The sequence below is a fragment of the Heterodontus francisci genome, chromosome 38 (genome assembly GCF_036365525.1).
Source record: "Heterodontus francisci isolate sHetFra1 chromosome 38, sHetFra1.hap1, whole genome shotgun sequence".
NCBI lineage: Eukaryota > Metazoa > Chordata > Chondrichthyes > Heterodontiformes > Heterodontidae > Heterodontus > Heterodontus francisci.
This window is the reverse complement of record NC_090408.1, coordinates 22,313,288-22,337,629: the sequence shown is the minus strand read 5'-3', so window position 1 is coordinate 22,337,629 and position 24,342 is coordinate 22,313,288. Positions and strand designations below refer to the sequence as shown.

The 24,342-nt window shown below is 40.8% G+C and overlaps 1 protein-coding gene across 15 annotated transcripts in view; it reads left to right on the top strand.

Moving 5' to 3' along the window:
* mef2aa (myocyte enhancer factor 2aa) overlaps nt 1-24,342 on the top strand; it is a 247,414-nt gene that overhangs the window by 9,842 nt on the left and 213,230 nt on the right. The window contains exon 1 of one of the 15 annotated variants that reach the window (XM_068017793.1): nt 6,121-6,186. The exons of 12 other annotated variants lie outside the window; for them this stretch is intronic. The gene's annotated coding sequence lies outside the window, so the exon portion shown is untranslated. Of the gene's footprint in view, nt 1-6,120; nt 6,187-11,730; nt 12,090-24,342 lie in introns of those variants that run through there. 2 more of the 15 variants (XM_068017792.1, XM_068017795.1) reach the window with 2 other exon arrangements.

Genomic DNA, 24,342 nt, shown 5'->3' with positions numbered 1-24,342 from the left:
ATGTTTTGTTAAAGATTTGGTTGAGAGAGCATGTGCATTGTGTCAGCTGGTAAGAGGAGAGTACAACTTAGCTTTACAGAGATGTTGGGTGAGATTTTAACTCGCTCACAACCCATTCACTTAGACAAAATTGAGCCCGTTGTGTATTTGTATAACTTTTCAGTTTTATGTTGCTATCATATTGAAAATTGACGTTTGAAGGTGCTAGAAAGTTAGGTTGAGATTTGAATTGAGTGTTTCCATTTTGTTTTATTTCAGATTGTGCATGTCCACTTAGCTTAAAAATGTAGGTTAACTCCATAAATAGAGGATAAATACCATTCCTTCATATCTGCAAAGTTGCAAATAGAATGCAAACAAGGTATTCATATAACACTGTGCCATTTCAACCTAAGAATTACTATAATTTACAGTAATTTTTCACATACTTCCATAAATCTTCTGAAAAGTCTGTAACCTGCACTTTTTGGAATACAAAATTCAGCAGAACAATATTTTGTGTTATAAATCAAAAAAGTGTTTTGCCAATATTTTCAGATACAAGTTACCATCTAGAGTATCTTCTTAATTGTTACTTGAACATACCTTCAATAGTGAAAGAAAATTTACTTAATTGTTCTACTGTATGAGATCATCTGTGGTGACTGTCATTAATCAGGGTCAGAGCCAATTTTTTTTTATCATTGCTGTCCAAAGATCATAGTTCTATCTCGTTCTTTAATACTCCCTTTTACTGCTGTGCTTTTGTATCTTTATATTTTGTTGAACAAGTCGTTGACGGTCCAAGCTCCCCAACACTATATGTATATTATGGTTTCATTCTTTCTTATCCCACCTCTGGTGGATAGCCTTCCATCGTCTGCCACCTGTAGTGAAAATATGCATGCTTTTTGACGTTCAGGATTCCTATAGCTCTGTAACTATAGGTACTGTACCACCACTTGGAAATCTGAAGAAATGTAGGTAGGACCCCTTTTCTTAAAAAAAAAATCAATCAAGGTTGCAAACTACCATCCCATCTCCAATCTCTCCCACTCCCCCTCCCCCTCCTTGTCCATCTCAACCTATCTGTAGCCTTTGACACAGTTGATCATACCATCTTCCTCCAATGCCTCTCCACTGTCGTCCAGTTAGGTGGCACTGCTCTCACCAGGTTCCATTCTTATCCATCTAATAGTAGCTTGCATATTACTTATAATGGCTTCTCTTCCTGCTCCTGCACTGTTACCTCTGTCTCCCAAGGATCTATCCTTGGACCTTCTATTTTTTTATCTACATGTTGCCCCTGGGTGACATCATCTGGAAACATTGCATTCATTTTCGTATGTACGCTGACACCCAGCTCTACCTCAACACCACCTCTCTTGACTCCTCCATTGCTAAATTATCAGACTGCTTATCCGACATCCCGTCCTGAATGAGCAGAAATTTTCTCCAATTGAATGTTGGGAAGACTGAAACCGTTGTTTTCAGTCCCTGCTTCGAATTCATTTCCTAAGTTACTGACTCCATCCCACTCTCTGGCAACAGTCTGAGACTAAACCAGTCTGTTTGCAGCCTTGGTTCAGATTTGACCCCGAGATGCGCTTCCTACCACATATTTGAGCCATCACCTAGGACTGCCTATTTCCACCTCCTGTAGCATTGCTTGAATTCACCACCATCACAGCTCATCTGCTGAAACCCTCATTTATGCCTTTGTTATCTCTAGACTTGACTATTCCAATGAACTCCTGGCTGTTCTCCCTCATTCTACTCTCCATAAACCTGGTCATCCAAAATTTTGCTGCCCATGTCTTTACTCACACGAAGTCCCGTTCAGCTATTACCCCTGTGCTCGCTGACCTAGATCAGCCTTTGGTTATCTGACCTAATAGCTCCTTATGTGGTTCAGTATCATATCTTGTTTCATAATTGCTCCTGTGAAGCACCTTGACATTTTATTACATTAAAGTTGTTATATAAATACAAGTTGTTGTCCTAGGACTCTAGGGTATTTCAGCTAGTGATGGGTTTCAGAAGACATATTTGACACTGTCCAATTAGTGCACTTGCATTGAGTATTTTGTAATTAAATGACCATCTCATCCTTTACACCTTGCAATGACATCAAATCTCCTTGCTTCAGGCCAGCACTGGTTTGCCAGTTATCCAGTCTTTCCACTTGCATGTGGCAACACGGAAGTTATTATTTCATCTGTGGTAGACTATGCTGTCTGGTTAACGCTTTCATCATAAATGGATGATTAATTTAAATAAGGTCAGTTGTTAGCGTTAATGTAGACTTTCCCTTGTGGAGCATGGAGAAGTGCAACTAAGCTTGTTAGAACTATACACATACTCTGAATAGTGGTGACTTGCATCTTCCATGTTTCTTTGACAAAAGACCTGGATGCTGGTACCCTTCTCCAGACTAGTGAATGGCAATCATTAGTCCATTTCGGTCTGAAATTGAAAGATTAAAGGCTTTGAACCTTGCTTTGTTTCTGTGGCATATGGGTGTGATTTACAGTCAGTCATTTGTTGAAGGTTCTTTTTTAATGGTGGTGATTTCTCTTTTTTTTTTTTGTCAAACTTGTCAACAACCAGTCAGTAGCTTTTTGAATTAAGGCCACTTGGCCTTTGGGCCATGTTGAATTTTGTATAGAGAACTTCTTGAGGATTTTATTATTCCCTCTTTATTAGTTGAATATTTGAGCTTTTCACATGCTGCTGCTGCTCTTTTTTATTAATGTTCTGCACCCTCAATTATCTTCATCCAGAGGTCATCAGTGTAGCATTTTCTTTTCTGGAACCTTTGAAGTCAGTCTAAGTTTTGCTTCTATTACCTTTGCAATTCGCCACCAAGATATTCTCAAGATGTATATGCTTTCACATAATACTGCAAAGGGGATCTTTTGTGTACTTTAGTTACCTGCAACATACAAAAGGAGCAGAGTGCATACTATGAGCATTTTTTTTTCTCATTAAGTTTAACATTGGGGCGATTTTCACCCTATTGCTAACAATTCAAAGTTTCGTTTTGCTTTCCAAGTTGAGTTTTCTTGAACTCATCTACTCTCTCGGTTGCCTGGTTATGATTTATCACCGTGAAGCTGTGTGTTTGGGGCAGGGGTTAATGACAATATTTCAAAAGTACTTTGATATTATTATGGAATTTCTTTGTAATCTGTTAACTGATGGCGTGGGTGCACAAGAAATGTAGGATAGTATGACTGCAGCTTCAGACGCTTGGTAAGACCTGAGTGCTTGAAGTCTGGGAACTTTCCACTCTGCTCTGCTGGAAATTGTGGTAATTATCAGGTGAAAGTGTAATCCATCTGCAGGGTCCAGGTCATGTTTATGATTGTGAAATATGTTGATGTTTTGTAACACAAGTCATCTGTAATATATTGACCATGTGACTGGCCTCAGGATTGTACTAGAATGGCATCTGCTGGTGGTGCAATAAGCATAACATTAGGCGATCAGTTGGTTACGGAAGGGTCAGACCTAACATTATTCAATGGCCATTAAATAAACGCGCAGTCGCTTGTATAATTGGCCCTGTGTTTCTCCCCCCACCCCCCCCCCCAAAAAAAAAGAACATACACGCTTAACAAGATCTTTGCCTGCAATATACCCCATCATTTGAGCAAGATTTCAACCCTGTTATTTCCTTTTTTTTTAACCTTCCCCGCCCCCTCCTCCACAACTGCATTCCCTATTCACAACCCCTGCCACTGGCTGTATTTCTTCTTTGTCAATTCCTCGCTGTACCAACTTCCCTACCCCTGTTGCTCTGAATTCCCCCTTTCTCAGAAATTCCTTCCTCCATTGGGTGGCACAATGGTGCAGTGGTTAGCACCGCAGCCTCACAGCTCCAGGGACCCGGTTTCAATTCTGAGTACTGCCTGTGCGGAGCTTGCGAGTTCTCCCTGTGACCACGTGGGCTTTCGCTGGGTGCTCCAGTTTCCTCCCACAGCCAAAGACTTGCAGGTGATAGGTAAATTGGCCATTATAAATTGCCCCTAGTGTAGGTAGGTGGTAGGGAATATGGGATTACTGTAGGGTTAGTATAAATGGGTGGTTGTTGGTCGGCACAGACTCGGTGGGCCGAAGGGCCTGTTTCAGTGCTGTATCTCTAAATAAAAATAAAATCCCTCCTGCAATCTCCAATTCCCACATTCTCTGCTACTCTTCTCTCTCAATGGCTCCTACCCCTTTCCATCTTCCCTGACTCTTGTCAATACTCTATAGATAATCAAAACAGGGAAGGATGAATATAGATTTCATTATCTCTGACCCTGTAACGCAAATTATTGAAATTGGTCTTGCCTACCTATGTATAATACCATGGGAGATTGACTAGCATCTAATATGATATTCTATACATCTGCATTTATTATGAAAATCCAATACATATGATTCAGATCCTTGAAACTGAGTTAAAGCTGCTTAAAGAAAGTCTAATTTTAACTTTGCATTTTCTTATCTGATTCGAGTGCTGATCCAATGTCCTCAAAGGGAGCACACATTGAAGGATTGTTGCTGGGATGTTGTAGCCTGATCTACGACCTGTGCTTCCTTTGAGTGTGGCACCCTGCTGGTGAATTTATCCTCTTGTATACAATCGATAATAATGTGTTTCTCAATAAAATACTCTCTTTTTGTTAACTTGTATGCACCGACTATAAAGCCAGTCCAGTGACAGTCTTATGAGAGTACAGCCCTTTTCCCTTTCCAGTTGCATCGTGTTGTTGTGGAGTAAAATTTGCCAAGGTTCCTTTGACGGCATCTTCCAAACCCATGGACTCTACCACCTAGAAGAGCAAGGGCTGCAGACGTGTCGGAACACTACCACCTGCAAGTTCCTCTCTGAGCCACACTCCATCCTGACGTGGAACTATATCGCCATTCCTTCACTGCTGCTGGGTCAAAAACCTAGAACTCCCTTCTAAATAGCACAAATAGGAATGGGCAACAAATGCTGGCTTTTACGTCAACACTCTTATCCTGGGAATGAATTAAAAAAAATTATCAATTCTAATTGAAGGCACCAAGCTCCAAATAGAAAATCAAAGTAAGTGTATTTTAACAGCAGTAAAATCCAGGCAGTGTGTCCCAAATGAATGTACTGTAACCCATCAACATGTCAATTCTCCATCCCTTACCCACATTCAGTCACACTACAGGCTGCGCATCCTCCAGCATTTGCTATACGAGAGCTTTCATTATTTTAAGCTTTGTCCAAGTTACCTTCCTTCTCATGAAGAGTACGTCCAGTAATGGATTTCACTTGATAGCTGGGGCAGTTTATCCTTCAATTCAAAAATGGCCACACCATTTCCATTAGCCTGACTGTTCTGTTTTAATCTTTACAGTTGAGGTTTGTGACATATTTGGAATCCCCAAGTGTGTTACAGTCATGTAGTGTACTCCTAAGTGCCTTCTGTTTTGTGAAGTAGTGTAAAAGTAGGATTAGTTGGTTGTGACTAAGTCCCAGATGTCTGTCACCTGAATCAAAATGTTTGATTCAGATAGTTAAAGGTTGCCGCCACTTTAGGCAAGTCCAAAACCAGCCAGTGTTGGGATTGGGTAGGGGCTCGGATGTTTTCTTTGCTAATGATGAAAGCTCATTGAAAACCTCAAGTATGCCTTTCCATGATGTGAGAGATGTACTGAGGGGAAAAAATTAGTTTTTTTTTTGGAAAAAAATTACACTTTTTGGCATCTAGTTTTCATTTCAGAGACATGCAATGAAAAACTGGACTTCCCGTCAAAGGTAAGAGGTGACAGCCCTGCATGCTGCTATTAGACATACCTCAAAATATAATCCATTTATTTTCCTGCCTCTATGACACTAGATTTATTTGCCTACCTATTATGGCACCAGATCTTTTACTGAGATGAGTTTCAGAATTGACCCAGCACAGCTGCAGAGCTGAAAGTCCCTTGTGCAATTTCCCATATTACTGTAAAGTACTGTATTTATAAAATACATCAACTGATCATATTCTAAGAGTACACAGCTGCAAATTGCGGTATAGAATTTTTCTATTACTCACGAATTGAACTAAAGCTAATGAGCTGTGTTGAGCTTGGTTGCGGAATGCAAATTTTAGGTCTCAATTGGCAGCCGTGTATCCTGCTCCTTATACCTTCAGTGATGGCTAATGTCTGAGGCTGTGGAATGACATGTTTTATGTAAGCATTTCCAATACTTACAGATGCTTCATTATGATTTATTTGGAAGTTAATAATTTAGTGTTATGTTGCTTGGCATTGACATCTGAACTGGTACAGAAAGCTGCACCAACCTTTGTGAAGCATTCATAATTTAGGATTTCTTTTTACAAAACCTGTTTTTCAAAGTACTGCCAATATCCAGTGCATAACCTAAGTTCTCAGTAAAATCCTGTGTAAGTCTCATCCATGTTTTGTGGGCATCAAAACTCTGCATAAAGTTGTCATTTTTATACTGCATTTTACAGCATGTATATTAATGTAGCTAACTTTGAGAAATATACCTGAGAAATTTATTTCAGGCAAAACTGTCCCAGTCTTCTAAACTTCAAGTTTCTTAAAAATGGCATTAAATCTATTATTTTCTGCGCAATTTGTTTCCTGTGTTAGAGGTGCCAAATGCAGGCAAGTTGTTGTACTTGTTTTCACTCTGCTTATCTTTTGATAGTTGTTTGACATTGGAATTAACTTTTTTTTAAAATCTCTAGCTGTTTTCAGTTTAGGGGCCAACAAATTAAACTTCTGTGAGCATCTCATGTTTTTTTTTAACTGGTTAAATCTTGCTAATGTTGAAAGTAGTCATCAGAAGTTCCTGAAAACTGGGTTATGGTTAATTCCGGTTGAAGATGATTTTTTTAAACCAGCAATAGGATTTTACCTTGTTCTTTATTTAAAATACAGGCTCTCTTGCTCTCTTAGGGTGATGCAAAAGCCATATCAGTATTCTTTTTTGTACACCCATGTTAATGGTGTTTGTTATCATGTGGGTTCCAAAGTACTGACACTGAGGATTAGATCAGAAGTGTTTTAATTCACAACTAGCTTTGGAGACTTCATTTGACAACAATTGGGCTACTCCAGATGACTTTATTTAAAAGAAGATCTATCCTCATTGGGTTAGCTGAAGAAGAGAAGGAGCTGCTGACATACCAATCAAATAGTGGGAATGTAACATTCATGGAAAGGTCTGGGGGCTTTGGCATTTTTTTTTTCTTATCCCAGAGGATTAATGTATGAATCTTGGGTTAGGGGAAGAAAGAAGAGGACTGGACTTGACTGACCTAGATGGAAGAAAATAAATAAAAGAGCAAAGGGATGAACACAACCTCATGTCGATCACGATTAAATGGTTCTGACTAACATTCACTTTTACAGACTGTGGATTGAAGGAAATTGCAGCTAAAATGTGACGTAATTTTGCAGTTGATTCCTGGCCCAGTAGGTTGGTGTGCTGTTGCACATCACCATGATATGGTAGTACCTGTGTTCATGCCCACAATTCCACCATCCTCTTTAAATTCTGGTGAGAAGTGTGGAGGCATTTCTCTCAGAAGTTGACATTGGTAGATGGATTCCCACCTGCTCAGCTGGGGAACCTGGATAATTCATTTCTCTCTATAGTGTTCTAATTACTCAGGTCTATTTATTCTCTTCCCCCACTCATCCATGCTTCATAAACAAATGGAGTTGCAATTACTGCTGTGGGAGAAGATTTCCTTCTTGTGGTGTATCATAGAATGGTTATCGGACAGGAGACTATTCCGGCCATCGTGTCTGTGCTGGCTCTCTGAAGGAGCAGTTCACCTAGTGCCACTCTCCTGTAATCCTGCACATTCTTCCTTTTCACATAACAATCCAGTTCCTGCTTGAATGCTTGATTGCACCTGCTCCCGTCACACTGTCGGGCAGTGCATTCCAGATCCTAACCATTTCGCTGTGCGAGAAAGCTTTTTCCTCGTGCCGCAATTGCTTCTTTTGCCAATTACGTTAAATCTGTGTCCTCTGGTTCTCGGTCCTTACACAACTGGGAACAGTTTCTCCCCATGTACACTGTCCAAACCCTTCATGATTTTGAATACCTCTGTCAAATCTCCTCTCAACCTTCTCTTTAAGGAAAACCGTCCCAACTTCTCCAATCTGTCTTCATAACTGAAGTTCCTCATCCCTGGCACCATTCTCGTAAATCTCTTTTCTGCACCCTCTCTAATGCCTTCACATCCTGAAGTGTGGTACCTAGAACTGGATGCAATACTCCAGTTGAGGCCGAACCAGTGTTTTATACAAGTTTAACATAGCCTCCTTGTTCTTGTACTCTGTGCCCCTATTGATAAAGCCTAGGATGCTGTATGCTTTATTAACTGTGCTGTCAGCTTGTCCTGCCACCTTGAATGATTTCTGCACATATACACCCAGGTCCCTCTGCTCCTGCATCCTCTTTAGAATTGTACCCTTTATTTTTTTTATACTGTGTCTCCACGTTGTTTCTACCATATTGAATCACTTCATACTTCTCTGCATTCAATTTCATCTGCCCTTGTCTGCCCATTCCACCAACCTATGCCCTTTTGAAGTTCTACACTATCCTCCTCACAGTTCACAATACTGTCAAGTTTTGTGTTGTCTGCACATTTGAAATTGTGCTCTGTACACCAAGATCTCTTTCTTCTTTTGGGCCTCCTTATCTCGAGAGACAATGGATACGCGCCTGGAGGTGGTCAGTGGTTTGTGAAGCAGCGCCTGGAGTGGCTATAAAGGCCAATTCTGGAGTGACAGGCTCTTCCACAGGTGCTGCAGAGAAATTTGTTTGTTGGGGCTGTTGCACAGTTGGCTCTCCCCTTGCGCCTCTGTCTTTTTTCCTGCCAACTACTAAGTCTCTTCGACTCGCCACAATTTAGCCCTGTCTTTATGGCTGCCCGCCAGCTCTGGCGAATGCTGGCAACTGACTCCCACGACTTGTGATCAATGTCACACGATTTCATGTCGCGTTTGCAGACGTCTTTATAACGGAGACATGGACGGCCGGTGGGTCTGATACCAGTGGCGAGCTCGCTGTACAATGTGTCTTTGGGGATCCTGCCATCTTCCATGCGGCTCACATGGCCAAGCCATCTCAAGCGCCGCTGACTCAGTAGTGTGTATAAGCTGGGGATGTTGGCCGCTTCAAGGACTTCTGTGTTGGAGATATAGTCCTGCCACCTGATGCCAAGTATTCTCCGAAGGCAGCGAAGATGGAATGAATTGAGACGTCGCTCTTGGCTGGCATACGTTGTCCAGGCCTCGCTGCCGTAGAGCAAGGTACTGAGGACACAGGCCTGATACACTCGGACTTTTGTGTTCCGTGTCAGTGCGCCATTTTCCCACACTCTCTTGGCCAGTCTGAACATAGCAGTGGAAGCCTTACCCATGCGCTTGTTGATTTCTGCATCTAGAGACAGGTTACTGGTGATAGTTGAGCCTAGGTAGGTGAACTCTTGAACCACTTCCAGAGCGTGGTCGCCAATATTGATGGATGGAGCATTTCTGACATCCTGCCCCATGATGTTCGTTTTCTTGAGGCTGATGGTTAGGCCAAATTCATTGCAGGCAGACGCAAACCTGTCGATGAGACTCTGCAGGCATTCTTCAGTGTGAGATGTTAAAGCAGCATCGTCAGCAAAGAGGAGTTCTCTGATGAGGACTTTCCGTACTTTGGACTTCGCTCTTAGACGGGCAAGGTTGAACAACCTGCCCCCTGATCTTGTGTGGAGGAAAATTCCTTCTTCAGAGGATTTGAACGCATGTGAAAGCAGCAGGGAGAAGAAAATCCCAAAAAGTGTGGGTGCGAGAACACAGCCCTGTTTCACACCACTCAGGATAGGAAAGGGCTCTGATGAGGAGCCACCATGTTGAATTGTGCCTTTCATATTGTCATGGAATGAGGTGATGATACTTAGTAGCTTTGGTGGACATCCGATCTTTTCTAGTAGTCTGAAGAGACCACGTCTGCTGACGAGGTCAAAGGCTTTGGTGAGATCAATGAAAGCAATGTAGAGGGGCATCTGTTGTTCACGGCATTTCTCCTGTATCTGACGAAGGGAGAACAGCATGTCAATAGTCGATCTCTCTGCACGAAAGCCACACTGTGCCTCAGGGTAGACGCGCTCGGCCAGCTTCTGAAGCCTGTTCAGAGCGACTCGAGCAAAGACTTTCCCCACCAAGATCTAGGTCATTAATTTATATCAGGACAAGCAGGGGTCCTAACACTGACTCCTGGGGAACTCCACTAGAAATCTTTCTCCAATCCAAAAAAAACATCCGTTGACCACGACTTTCTTTTTCCTGTCACACAGCCAATTTCGTGTCCATGTTGCTACTGTCCCTTTTTATTCCATGGGCTCTAACATTGCTGACAAGCCTGTTATGTGGCACTTTATCAAAAGCCTTTTGGAAGTCCATGTACACCATATCAACAGCATTACCCTCATCAACCCTCTCTGTTAGCCCCATCACAAAACTCAAGCAAGTTAGTTAAATGGGATTTTCCCTTAACAAATCCCAGCTGGCTTTCCTTCATTAACCCACATTTGTCCAAATGATTATTAATTTGGAACAAAATTAATAATTACTCGAAGCTTCTCCACCACTGAGGTTAAACTTACTAATAAAATCATAACCTTCTTTAAATTTGTATGCAATTTCACTAATTAATGCACAGGAGAAATCTTTACCATGGAATGCAAGTTTTTTTTTGCTGTTTTTGTTGTGTATGCAATTATTCACAGTAAACATGTATTTAATATTTGCTCCCATGCTTCTTTGAAAGTGTTTACATTTCATAGCCATCTGGTATGTTTTTTTTCTTGCTTTGTGCTATCACTTTTATAATATGCTATTCTGGAAACTTCACAGAAATACTGAAGCGTTTATCTTTTATGGAGTTTTTGTTTGAATATGCTCATGAAATTTAGCGAATATGTTTGGGCTTTCAATGCCCAGTCATCAATGGTAGGTCATCATGCCTACTGTCATGGAGAGCAATCTAATTCATGCTTTTATTCAAGAGCTTGCTGATGAGGCTTAATAATGCTCATTGATTACCACTTTGCTCAATAAACCCCAGTGATCCCATGCACATTCTTGGGCAGCACAAAGAGCTTTAGGAATCTTCATTTTTACTCTTAAAAGATGTGACAGCATTATTACACATGGTAGTTTTACCCACAGTAGTTTTCAATTAGATTTGTTGTGTCATAGAATTATTTAAATAGCCTAGTGATCAAGTTAAAATAATTTCAATTTAATGTATGATTTGATGATAAATAGAGCTAGGAATACAACTCGCTTGGTCTGGTGCCTTTTTAAAAATAATCTCTGCTTTTGTGGGCCTGGGAGAATCATTTAGATACAGTCGTAAATCATGAGTCTGTGGAAGTATATGATGTGGTGAATATACACCCCTGTTTTGCCTGCAGTTCAGCAATAAAGAGGCTACTCCCACCTTTGTTGTTCGTTGACTCAATGGCTTAAAACCCTCAATTACAATGTAACTGTACAATATACTCGTGTAGATCCTGTAATTAAAAAAATTCTGCAGTTGGAAAAGCTGGTTTCTCCTATCTAATGAATTGTGTAATTGTATTTCCACATACTGAGTGCTGTAGTTTTAGTTTCCTTTATTTGAATTTTTAGATCACCTGACAACACTAATCAAAAGTTCTGAACTGTGAGTTTAGGGATTATTAAAGAGCAGAGAAAAAGTTGCCGTGTACTTTGAGTGAACAGTTCTCCTGAAAGACCTAACCATGTGGGTTTTTACAAGCTGTGACTTTGCTGATGCAGGTGAAATAGAAGAAGACAGCAATGGTTTCTCAGCTGTTCAACCACTAGTGAGCCATCAATATCTCTTTCTTCAGCTGCCACCACTTTTCAGACAGGAGTGAGGTGTCCACTGGGCCAGAGGCGTTTGGTGACTTAGTCAGCCTGCGTGATCGACTACAAACAGTTGGTTTCAGTGAGACCATCGTAGAGCTTTCCATACCCGCGTGACTGGGAGGATCTGTGGTTTCAGATCTATTTCGGATTTGCTTCTGATTATGTTCGTGTAGGTAAAATATATCATTTTTTTTCAGGCTCGTATATATTGATTAAAATGCTTTAAAAAAAAAAACTGTGAACCTGGTGAATGGCTTGTATTGGGATTTTTAAAATAATGCTAATGTTGGGAAATATACAACTGTACAGGAGCCATTATTTAACCACTAGTTTGGGTTATATGTTGGCAATAGAAATGTACTTTCCTTTTGAGGTTTGATGGCTGTACTTTATTTCCTACTACATTGTCCCTAGGCTGTACATGAATTTGTATCAGTGGTAATACCAAAGTTGCACTATATTAGTATTAGACCCGTGGTACTGTAACTGCTGCTCTGACTTTTCAGATTTGGAATAAAGTTTAAAAAGGTATATACTCTGTGTATTTCTAAGCTCTAGAAACAGGAGAAGTTGTTAATGTGTGATCTGATTATCTGCTTTTTAGGTCTTGATTTACAAGTTATCAAAATCTATCATGACTTTAAAAATGATGTAAATATAAATGTAACAGGATAACTGAACACTATAGAAACCATTTTTCTTGGTGTGTTCTGACAATATGTAATGAAATAATGGTATGAACTGTCACTTCCAGTTTTTCACGGTGGTGTTGAACCCTTGTTTACTGCCTTGTACGCTGCCTGAAGGACAGTTATTCGGAAATAGTAGCAAGATGATGTTCATTAAACCTGCATAAAACATGTACTTAAGTACAGAATACTGGGGAGAATTGAGGGGAGAGAGAGGAAAAAGGAGGTTGTTATAAATTTGTTTGTTTCCCATTTGGTTTGCTTAAGAAAATTGGCATTGTTCAGACTAGCTAAGCATTGACTAGACAAGAGCTTCTCAACATTCATTGAAGTCTTTATTTTTGTCTTTTAAATGCAAGTTTAAAGCTGCTAGCTAGAAGTTCCAAATCAAATTTTAACCATTGCATAAACTTCAAACAGCTTTTTAAAAATAAAACAAAAGGTTTAAATAAAAAGCAGTTTTTGAAAGTTTTTTTGAAGTCTCTTTCAAGATTTTAAAAAATCTTATCAAGCTTGTATTGTTTCGTAAAATCCCAATATTGTTTCTTTAGATAATGCAAATCATTTTGTAAACACGACACGCATTCCAGTCAATTCTACTAATATATTTTCAGTAACCTCTGTTTCAATTTAAACATTAATGCAACAACTTCACATTATTGTAATTAGAGAAGCAACCAGAATAGGTGACAGTTAACTGACTTCCTAAAACCAGTGTTATTTTAACAACTTTTGTGAAGTGACAAAATCGAGATGGGTATTAACATCATCTTCAGAAAGCCATATTTAATTAGAGAGCAAGTTTTTGCCATCCACCTAACATTCCACCCTCGGGATATGTAAAGCGTTGATGGATCGGTGCTTGGGCCAAGTAAATTTCTTTTCTCTTTAGAAATATATTCCATTTTGGTTCACATTAAAACAAGTTGACGTACGGCAATGTTTCTTGACATTCACAGAGGATTGTTACATTGGAGTGAGTGCTGAGGTATTGGAAATAGTGATGTAAGATGACTCCCAATTGTTGTAAATAAAATTGTGCTTGCTCAAGCAATTGAAATTCTGCACAGTGAAGATAAAACCTGGCTAAAGCCCAAACCAGCTTGCACAGCAATGATGAATGAGTGACCAGTGTCCCTGTGAGGGAGGTGTGAAAACACAGATTCCTTCAAGATCTGTATTGAGATCCTCTCAATGGCGTAAACGAATTATGACTCATTTTGTGATGAAATTCAAAGGCGAATAGCATTGCAGATAATGTACATACAACGCTCATCTCATACATATTTGCATCTAAGTGTCAGGTTGTTTCCATAGTTATAAACAGGTTTTGCTATACAAGTAATGAAGGTGTGGCTATTGAAATGCAATTTATTACATTTGATATATGGCCCCATCAACGATGCCACGTAGTTTCTTAAATCCTCCTTTGCCAAAGGTTTTTTAATCAGCTGTGCTCCATGCACTCTGTGGGGTTGGAATGAAAGTTTCAGTGCAATTTGCATTTGTCAATGAAGCACTAAAATCACCTCAATAAATGATGGTTTCAGAAGAGTTTACTAATCTTTTCTGTTCAGCAGTCATTGCATACCATTTTTTAAAATGGGTGTGTAACTTGAAATAAAATTTCCCCGGTTTTCATGCCAAACAGATGACGGGTAAATGAAAGGAAAGTAATTTTACATTTTCTTAATACTTGATTGGGGGTATTGAGGCCACAAATCAATGAGGCAGTAATTGTTTTGGTGGCAAATGATACTTAAGGAGCAAAGTATTCACAAGAAAACTGCTCCCTTGGTTCCTATGTTCCTTTAGAAGACCAGCACACCAAGAACTGTCATTTTGAGATTATTTTGCTCCTTAAGCATTTATTTGCCACACAACAATCGCTGACTGCCTCATTGATTTGTGGCCTAAATAACCCCATGAGATATTAAGCAAATTTAAAATTACTTTCCTTTCATTCAGCGGCGCATTCATTGAAAAAAAGGTCGCATAGCAAAATTTCCATATTTGGTGTCTGTGCTTTTTATTCTCACTAAAATTTGTGGCTGTTGAAAATCGACAAATAATTATTTCTTGAAGAGACTACATACTTATTGGGTGCACAAGTACTGAATTACAATAAAAGAACCTTGCGGCAGTGCTATAACACGGTCATTTTTTTCAGTGCTTTTTTTTGTTGATACCTGAATGTGGCTATTTCTTCCCTAACTTTTTGCCTACATTTTTAAATGGTCTCTACTACCTTCTGTATCATCATGTTCTTCAGCAATATATTTTCATACAGAATTCATCATTTTTAGTAGCATTTATTTAGATTGATTTTTATCAAAATGGCATTGTTTTGGTCAGCAGTGTTTAGAATATGCAAAAATCCACCACTATGCTTGTCTGTCCAAATCAAATTTCTGAGACACCTACACAGGTACCCACTTATTTAATTCCAAAAATAACTGCTTTCATCAGCCTCCCCTGGTTGCTCTGTGAGTGGTGAGGTGAAACCTGGGTTGGTGGTAAGCCATGCCAAGTCTGTTGCCAAGATTGTTTTCCCAGTTACAGCCCTATGTCATTATTTCCTCTAGTGACATCCTCATCTGTTGCTTCTTTACCTCAAGGATTAACATCTCTAATGCTCTTCAGTTTGACCTCTCTCTGCTTCTATCTTGCTCATTTTGTTTGGGAATCTTCTCTGGCTGGTCACAGCCTGCACCCTAAATTTCCTGACTCTAGATTACTGCTTGTCTCTGCCCCCGCTTCATAGGTGTGGCCTCCATACCCCTGCCCTATAGAACTGTCTTGCAAAAAAGCCTTGCTACGCCTCCCTGCCTTCAGAATCCCCCCCTTTTTTAAAAAAAAACAACTCTCTCTACATGGTGGTTTTGCTCTATCCTCCTAAATCTATTGTCTGTCCGCTGGAGCCTCGCTTTCCTCTGTAAAACATTCTTGGGGGGAGCTTCTTTAATATGTGGAGCAGTGTTGCTAAGTGGGAAGAGTTAATCTAGCAATAAAATTATTGTTTTTACTAATAGTCATTTTTGCATTCAGAGTTTGCAAAGTTGATCAAAAATGTGAAATAGCACAGATATAAGTCTTAGTCCTTTATTGCAATTATTTGGTTTTAATGCTTTGTGTTGATTTGTGTTTGAGCTTGATTTTTATACAGTTGATTTAGTTAATCGGATTTGAGGTGGCCCAGCACTGTGATCAAAGATTTTTGAATGGGTTATTCTGAAAATCGACTAGTGCAAATAATAATTGAATATTTAGAAAACATCTAATTTTAATATACATCGTCAGTGTTTTCTTTACAGAAACATGACAATAAATGTCATTATCTGTTACTGAGTTTTTCATTATTTTGGGCAATAACTATTTGATCATCAACTGAGTTCTTTTCTATGAGGGGGATTACTTACACACAACACTGGTAAATCTGGAGTCTTTTCCTTTTGCTCTTGTGTATTTAATGAGGTTGTGTATTATTGTCCTGGACCAATAAACATTTGGCTTAGTCGGATAAAGTGGGTGATGGAAAGCATTTGGGGGGGAAAACTGAATAACTGGACAGATAAGCTAGAAAGTATTTGGGTTGTGCATGCTGACATGTGGGGCAGGAACTTGGGATAGGAAAGCAAGTAATTGGGCTGAGTCTTTCTGGATGTATGATATGCCAACAAACAATTGGGTGGGCTGGGGTGAGGGGGGTGTAAGGTGGGGGATGTTGGGAGTAGATAATCGTAACAGTCTTATTCAGTCCATCCAGACCTGACATGAGCCTTTCAGTACCCCCCAAAATCTGGTTTTGTAGCTGAATTGGCACTCTGTGGCTGAATAATTACTTTGTCCAGTAAAGTGGTGTAGGAGGTGTAGACAATGTGATATATTCAGTTGCTTATTTAGCAAGGATTTGAGTGCCTGCACAGAGTAAAGACTAAATCACATAGTGTTACAGAATGATGGAAGAGAGTGACTGGGGGAGTGGAAGGAGTCAGTCAGTCAGTACAACAGTAAATGTATACATAACTGCTGTGAAGAGGCATTTTGTGTAGTAATTATATCACTTCAGAGTCCAAAATTTGTGTATATAATTTGATTGTTTTCTTTTAAAATTAAGTTACCTTGCAAGTTTCAAGACATAGGGCGGCACAGTGGCGCAGTGGTTAGCATCACAGCCTCACAGCTCCAGCGATCCGGGTTCTGTTCTGGGTACTGCCTGTGCCGGGTTTGCAAGTTCTCCCTGTGACTGCATGGTTTTCTGCCGGGTGCTCCGGTTTCCTCCCACAGCCAAAGACTTGCAGGTTGATAGGTAAATTGGCCATTATAAATTGCCCCTAGTGTAGTTAGGTGGTAGAAGAATTGAGGGAAGGTGGGGATGCGGTGGGGAATATGGGATTAATGTAGGATTAGTGTTAATGGGTGGTTGATGGTCGGCACAGACTCGGTGGTTTAGTGTTTCAGAGCTGTATCACTCTGTGACTCTGATATTTTCAAGAAAGGGAGGTGATGCAGCTTTGTAAAAGTCTTGGCATGCTCTGCAAATGGTTAGTTGTGCAGACAATTGGGGGGGAAAAAAATTCTGGTGTGGTATGCAAACCTGCACCCTCATTCCCCAGCTTGAATGTGTGAAGAGGTTAACTAAACTGAGAAGAAAAGGATCTTTAATCTGTCTACAGGAACCAAATGAGAGGAGGGACTTAATATGATTGACGTGGACTGTAGCCTGCCAGGAGAAACCAAGCCAGGTACAGAATAAAGTGGTTAGCAAAGCCCAAACCAACAACCCGAGCTCCAGACAAATGCTCCGTATTAAATATTCTGGCTCCTGACACAGATGTAGGTCTCTCTAAGCAAGCATTTTCTAATGATGTACAACACCATACAAACAAATGTTTGTGTAATAATAAACACAGAAGTGAACTCAGCTGAGTGGAGGGGTGCGGAAATGCAAACTGAAGGTTCAGACCAACTGCACTCTGGAGATATTTGGTTAAACTTAAATATTCTGTTCCGCCTCATGCTGACTTCATAGTCTCTGCGTCACAAGGCTGCTTATTTTCACCTCTGTAACCTCTGCCTCTTCTGCCCCACCCCAACCCATTTGCGACTGAAAGCCTCATTTGTGCATTTATTACTGCTGGTTGTTTCTAATCCAGTGCTCTCCACCCTTCTTTCACCCTCTGTAAAATTCAGCTCATTCATAAGTCTGGCATCTATATCCTATCACAAGTCTATTTTGACCATCATCAGTACTAAGCTTTGAAGAGCTACATTGACTCTCTGACCCCTAATGCTGCAAACTTGAAAATTCTTATCCTGGTCTTTTGATCACTCCATGTCTTTGCCCCCTCCGTATCCATAACCACAGCATCCCTTCAACTCTTTTTCTGGCTTTGGCATCTTGTACATCGCACTGCCCAATCTCCTTAGTCCATCATTGGTGGCTATGCCTTCAGCTGCTTGGGTCCAATGTTCATTACTCCTGTGTCTCTCCACATAAGCTGTATATAGTTTTATCACAATATGTATGCCATCCAAGTGTGCTGGTCAAAGTGTTACATGCAGTAAGCGTAATACAGGAACTGTGTGCTGCATGCAGGGCTTTTAATGTATTACAAAGAGATATGCTGTAAAGGAGTAAAGAGATTATAGTAGAATCAAAATAAACAGCTGCAGCTACAGTTCAAGGATTGGATCAGGTTTGGGAATTCCACTAGCAACTAGGAATAAACAGAACAAAACATAGCAGCAGGACAGCTCAAATTGGGGACAATATAATTTCTTTAAAAAAATAGTTTTTCTAATGAATGCTAATTAGGACAAGATTGAAGAATATTAAAGTTCTTTGGTACAGCATTTCATGAATGAATTTGAGATATATGTCCTATGTATGTCCTGTTGTGGTAGTTGCTCTTATCTATGGTAGCAAGTTTACCTTTTTATATTTCAGCTATCCGAAATAACTAAATCCCTGTCAGAGAGAGGCGCATGGGAAAATGCTCAGCTTAAAAGCTTTCTAAATAGTAATCAGCATTGCATTAAGCACTCTACAAACTAACCACATCTTCAGGGTATCCGTTGAAATGAAATCCCTCAGTCATTCCCATACAAGATCACATTTTTAGTCTAAATTGAATGGAAAGGAAGATACACTAACTAAAGTGAAATGTGCGTTCAAGCAGACCAAGTGTTTAAAAATTATGGAAGAGTGTTAAGGATTTAATAAGTTTAAAACTGCTGTGGAGATGTTCAACTATTTGGACAGTAACACTGCTTTACAGTGATTGAATAATTCAGATTCACTTTATTACATGGATCATAAGATTTTTTACCTGTGTTTTGGTGATGAAGCACCATGGTTTCTGTCTCTTTCCTTGAAACCAATAGCCTTGGTGATGGATGTAAAGTAGAAAAAAGCATATTGAAAGTGGCGTCATAGTAGCCTTTATGTGGTATAACGAGCTACTGAAGAGATAGGAAAACATACATTAATATTGTTTTCATTTCAGGAGAAAGAAATAGTGGAAGAAAGTGAGGAAAAGAAGAAATATAGTTTTTGTTTGGTGATTCTGTTATCATGTACATCTCTCGCTAACATTCCCTGAAGTAAACAAAGTGTGCTTATAGTGAGGCTATCTTATGGACTATGGTGTTGGGTGAGGGAGCAAGAAAGAGGATGGAAGAGGCAACACATGTATGTGCAGAGCAAATGGCACAAGAAGTGGGAGGTGAAGAGGAGGTGAGTAACTGAGGAATGTCATTGATCATTGCTGAGAATGTACAGTGGAGGTAGCGTATATGTAGTGCCTGCAGTGTATATGGAGTTAGGTCGCAGATCAGTCATGACCTCATTGGCGGAGCAGGCTCGTGGGGCTAAATGGCCTATTCCTGTTCCTATGTTCATTCTCTGGAATTGTATGATTGAAGTATAGGCCAACCATTAGTGTCAGTCTAACAAAAATATGAACACTGTTTGAATAAAATTAGATTGGGGTTATATTAATAGCTCTGTGGCTTGGATAAAACCTTGATCTTGCATATTAACAAATTGTAAGCTCTTCATTCATACAAAAATTAATTGACACTTTGCTTGACATGGTTCAGTAAGATTTAGGGCTAAGTGGGTGGAGGTGGCAGGGTGAAGAGAAAGAGAGAGAGATTGATTTATATTTATAAAAAATTCAAGCGTTCAAGTCAGCCCAGTTATTCAGACAAAATAATGTTTAAAATACAAGAAGCTTGGAGGATTTTTAAAAATTTCTCCCTGATGCCTGTTGGCGTGGCCTCTTGTTATGATGCTGGGGGGATCTGTTTTGGAACTTTTCACTTAGTCATAGCTGCACCTGATTTGTAATAGAGCTAGGATTTTCCTGGTGGCATCTTAGTTTGGGGCAGGAATTGCATGCATCAAAGTGGTGTGCTTAGCTGATTTTCCAGTATTTAAGGTGGACCCGGAAGCTGTTTGAGAATAGCTGGCTGTGGCACGCTTTGATTGTGTGCTGCAATGCACCATGGCTGGCATCTTCCCAGGGTTGGAATAATGTCAAAATTTTATTTGGAAACTACAATAGAGTATGCAGTAAATAAATTACCCTGCATTTCTTGCACCCAGCGTTGCAATGGTGCACATGGCAAAAATATGTCAGATGAATTATTTCAGCCATTTATGCGATATTATGTGGTTACCCTGTATGGGCGGATGCATTGCACATCCACTGTCGCTTCTGTTGGCAGGTTCCAAAAATTATAGCGGGAGCCAGCGAATCAGTCTCTATTCCAACAACTGGAGACGAAAAGCAAAGCCAAACTTTTTCATTACCAAAAAACCTTTTAGAAAATTTATTGTTCTTATCTGTAAATTAACCTGTGGTCATCTGTTGTTCTTCCATTTTTGGCAGTTTGTGCTGTTTTCTCTTACTTACAGCTCTTCTAAACGATCAGTATGCATCTATTTCAGCCTATGGGCATGTGTTCTGATTCTTTAAATTCTACTTCGCAAGGCTCGTCAAATTGTATGTAGTGATATCAGATTGGTATTTGTGAGTTCAGGTTTTGCAGAAAGACATTTCCTGTGACTGGCTATAGCCAGTATTTCTAGGTTGCTTTTAATGGATGTTGGCTTTGCAGCCTCCACAGCTAACAATAGTTGCCAGGGAAGGTCTGGGGGGGGGGAAAAAAGCATATGGAAAAACTTGTGGAAGGAATAGAGGGAGTAGTATTGACTTGCATCAGTTGGTTGGTTGGCCTCCTTCATCTAAGAAAGATGATAGATACGCAGCAAGCAATCCATTTAGGTGGGGTGTCTTCTCTGGGTGCACCCTTGCTGATGGCTGTAAAGGCCAATTTTGAGAGGCAGGTTCTGCCACAAGTGCTGCATGTGAAGCTGTTAAGTGACACTGTGAATGGACAGGACATCATTCCCAAGGCCCCTGTTGCTAAGCTGTTGTAGCAACTGGTCGTTGTGGTAGTGCACACTAGTCCACAGGATGTGTCACCATTTCCTCCTTTCACCAGCTCATGACTCCCAGGTGCAATAGTTGACATTTAGGGCCTTCATGTCACGCTTGCAAGCATTCTTGAAGCAGAGCTTTGGGCACCCCGGCTACCTCACCATACAGAAGGTCTTTGGGTGTGCCACTGTCTTCTATCCTGTGGACGTGTCTGATCCACCAAATCCCCCTCTGTTTAATTAGTGCCAATGCACTTGGGAGCTCTGCTTTTGAGAGGACTTCTGTATTTGTGATTTAGTCCTGCCAGGATATAGGCATAATGCGTCGCAGACAGCAAAGATGGAAATTATTGAGCTTTTTCTGATAGGTGTATGTCGCCCATGTTTCACAGGTACTGAGGAACACAGGCCTTATAAACCATCAGCTTGGTCCTAAGATAAGAGCAAAATACTGTGGAAGCTGGAACTCTGAAATGAGAACAGAAAGTGCTGGAAATACTCAGCAGGTCAGGCAGCATATGTGGAGAGAGAAGCAGAGTTAACTTCTACCTGTTTTCCGAAGGGATCGTTCCCTCAGTGACACCCTCGTCCACTCCTCCATTACCCCCACCACCTCGTTCTCTTCCCACGGCACCTTCCTCTGCAATTGCAGGAGGTGTAATACCTGCTCATTTACCTCCTCTCTCTCTCCTCACTATCCAAGGTCCCAAACACTCCTTTCAGGTGAAACAGTAATTTACTTGGTACTTCTTTCAATTTAGCATACTGTATTCGCTGCTCACAATGTGGTCTCCTCTACATTGGGGAGACCAAAAGCAGATTGGGTGACCGCTTTGCGCAACACCTCTGCTCAGTCCATAAGCATGACCCTGAGCTTCCGGTTGCTCACCATTTCAACACCCGCCCCCACCCCGTTCTCATGTCCTGGAATTGCTGCAGTGTTCCAGTGAACATCAATGCAAGCTCGAGGAACAGAACCTCATTTACTGATTAGGCACACTACAGCCTGCTGAACTGAATATTGAGTTCAATAATTTCAGAGCATGACGGGCCCCCCTTTTTAGTTGTTCGTTTTTTATTTTTTATGTGTTTATTTTATTTTATTTTGTTTAGCTTGTTTCTACTATACCTACCCACTTTTTTTTTCATGTTTGTGCTTGGGGCCAGGGCTGTTCATTTTACTATCAATTGACACCCTCTGTACTAATGCTTTGTCTTTCACCATACCATTTGCCTTTGCTCCATGACCTTCTGGTCAGTTATTCTCGGTAACCTTGTCCTATCAACACCTCTTTTGTTATCTCTTGCCCCACCCCCGCTTTACTTGCTTAAAACCTTTTACATTTCTAATATTTGTCAGTTCTGATGAAGGGTCACTGACCTGAAACACTAACTCTGTTTCTCTCTCCACAGATGCTGCCAGACCCGCTGAATATTTCCAGCATTTCTTGTGTTTATTTCTGATTTCCAGCATCTGCAGTTTTTTTGCTTTTATTAACTTTTTACCTGAAACGTTAACTCTGCTTCTCTCTCCACAGATGCTGCCTGACCTGCTGAGTATTTCCAGCTCTTTCTGTTCTCATTTCAGCTTGGTCCTAAGGGTCAACTTGGTGTTATCCCATGCACATTTTGTGAGTCGGCCAAAGGTGGTAGCGATTTTCTCTCTGCATCCATGGAGTTCTCTCTGTCTCTGTCTGTGTCTCTCACCGTGGATGCAAGGCAGCTGAATTTTCTAACCACTTCCAGTAGGGGAGTGTTTTAGTTTGATCGGGGGCGGGGGAGGGAGGCGTGATGTTGGTGCGTGATGTTGGTGCGGGTGGCGGCGGCATGCAACACCTTGTCTGTGACCATGGTTTTCTTTACGCTTATAGGCATGGGAGAGATACTCCATGAGTCTTTTGTAGTTGAGTTTCCGTGTGAGTGACTAGCACAGCATCATCAGTATGGAGGATAAGGACACAATGTGTTTTTGCCTTTGAATTAGAATATTACAGCGCAGTACAGGCCCTTCGGCCCTCGATGTTCAGGTTTATCTGGTTGACAGGAAAGTATCACTAAACTGCCGATTCTACCATTCTGAGTACTTCAAGTGCTACACGAAAGAGGATTTCACTTCCTCATCATTGCACCACAAAAAGGTGCACTGTGACTCTAAATAACCAGATTTGCATCATGGCACAATGAATTTGCATTGTGCAATATGACACAAGTACATTGTTGCAATGTTAGAAACCAAATAAAATCCTGCCGACATTTCCTTCAGACCTCTCAAAATAAAACCTCAACATTGGAAACTGATCGAGCAATTTATTTGTAAGAAAGATCAATCAGTTCTGAGGATTTGTGAATGGAATGTTGGAAGCTGTTGAGCCAAATGATTTGGAAAGTGAATATCAGGAAGTTGTATGTATGCTGTCCTCAACTTTTTCATCTAAAATGGATGGAAAACCTGTGGTTTCCTGATTCTTTATGGTTAGCACTGAGGTTCCCTGTCAGCATAATGAACTTGGAAAATTGGCCCAGGTTTTCTGCATGCTGACTTTTTGTTTTATTTGTTCGGAGGATGTGGGCGTCGCTGGCTAGGATAGTATTTATTGCCCTTTCCTAATTACCCATGAGAAACTGGTGATGAGCTGCCTTCTTGAACTGCTGCAGTCCTTGGGGTGTAGGTACACCCACAGTGCTGTTAGGAAGGGAGTTCCAGGATTTTGACCCAGCGACCGTGAAGGAATGGCGATATAGTTCCAAGACAGGATGGTGTGTGGCTTGGAGAGGAACTTGCAGGTGATGGTGTCCCCATGCATCTGCTGCCCTTGCCCTTCTAGGCAGTAGGGTTCACGGGTTTGGAAGGTGTTGTCAAAGGAGCCTTGGTGAGTTTCTGCAGTGCATCTTGTAGATGGCACATATTGCTGCCATTGTATGTCTGTGGTGAAGGGAGTAAATGTTGAAGGTGGTGGATAGGGTGCCAATCAAGTGGGCTGTTTTGCCCTGGATGGTGTCAAGCTTCTTGAGTGTTGTTGGAGCTGCATTCATCCAGGCAAGTGGAAAATGGTCCATCACACTCCTGCCGTGTAGATGATGGACAGGCATTGGGGAGCTAGGAGGTGAATTATTGCTGCAGAATTCCCAGCCTCTGACCTGTTCTTGCAGCCACAGCAATTATTTGGCTGGTGCAGTTCAATTTATGGTCAATGGTGACCCCCAGGGTGATGTTAGTGGGGGATTCAGTGATGGTAATGCCATTGAACATCAAGGGTGGATGGTTAGAATCTGTCTTGTTTGAGATGG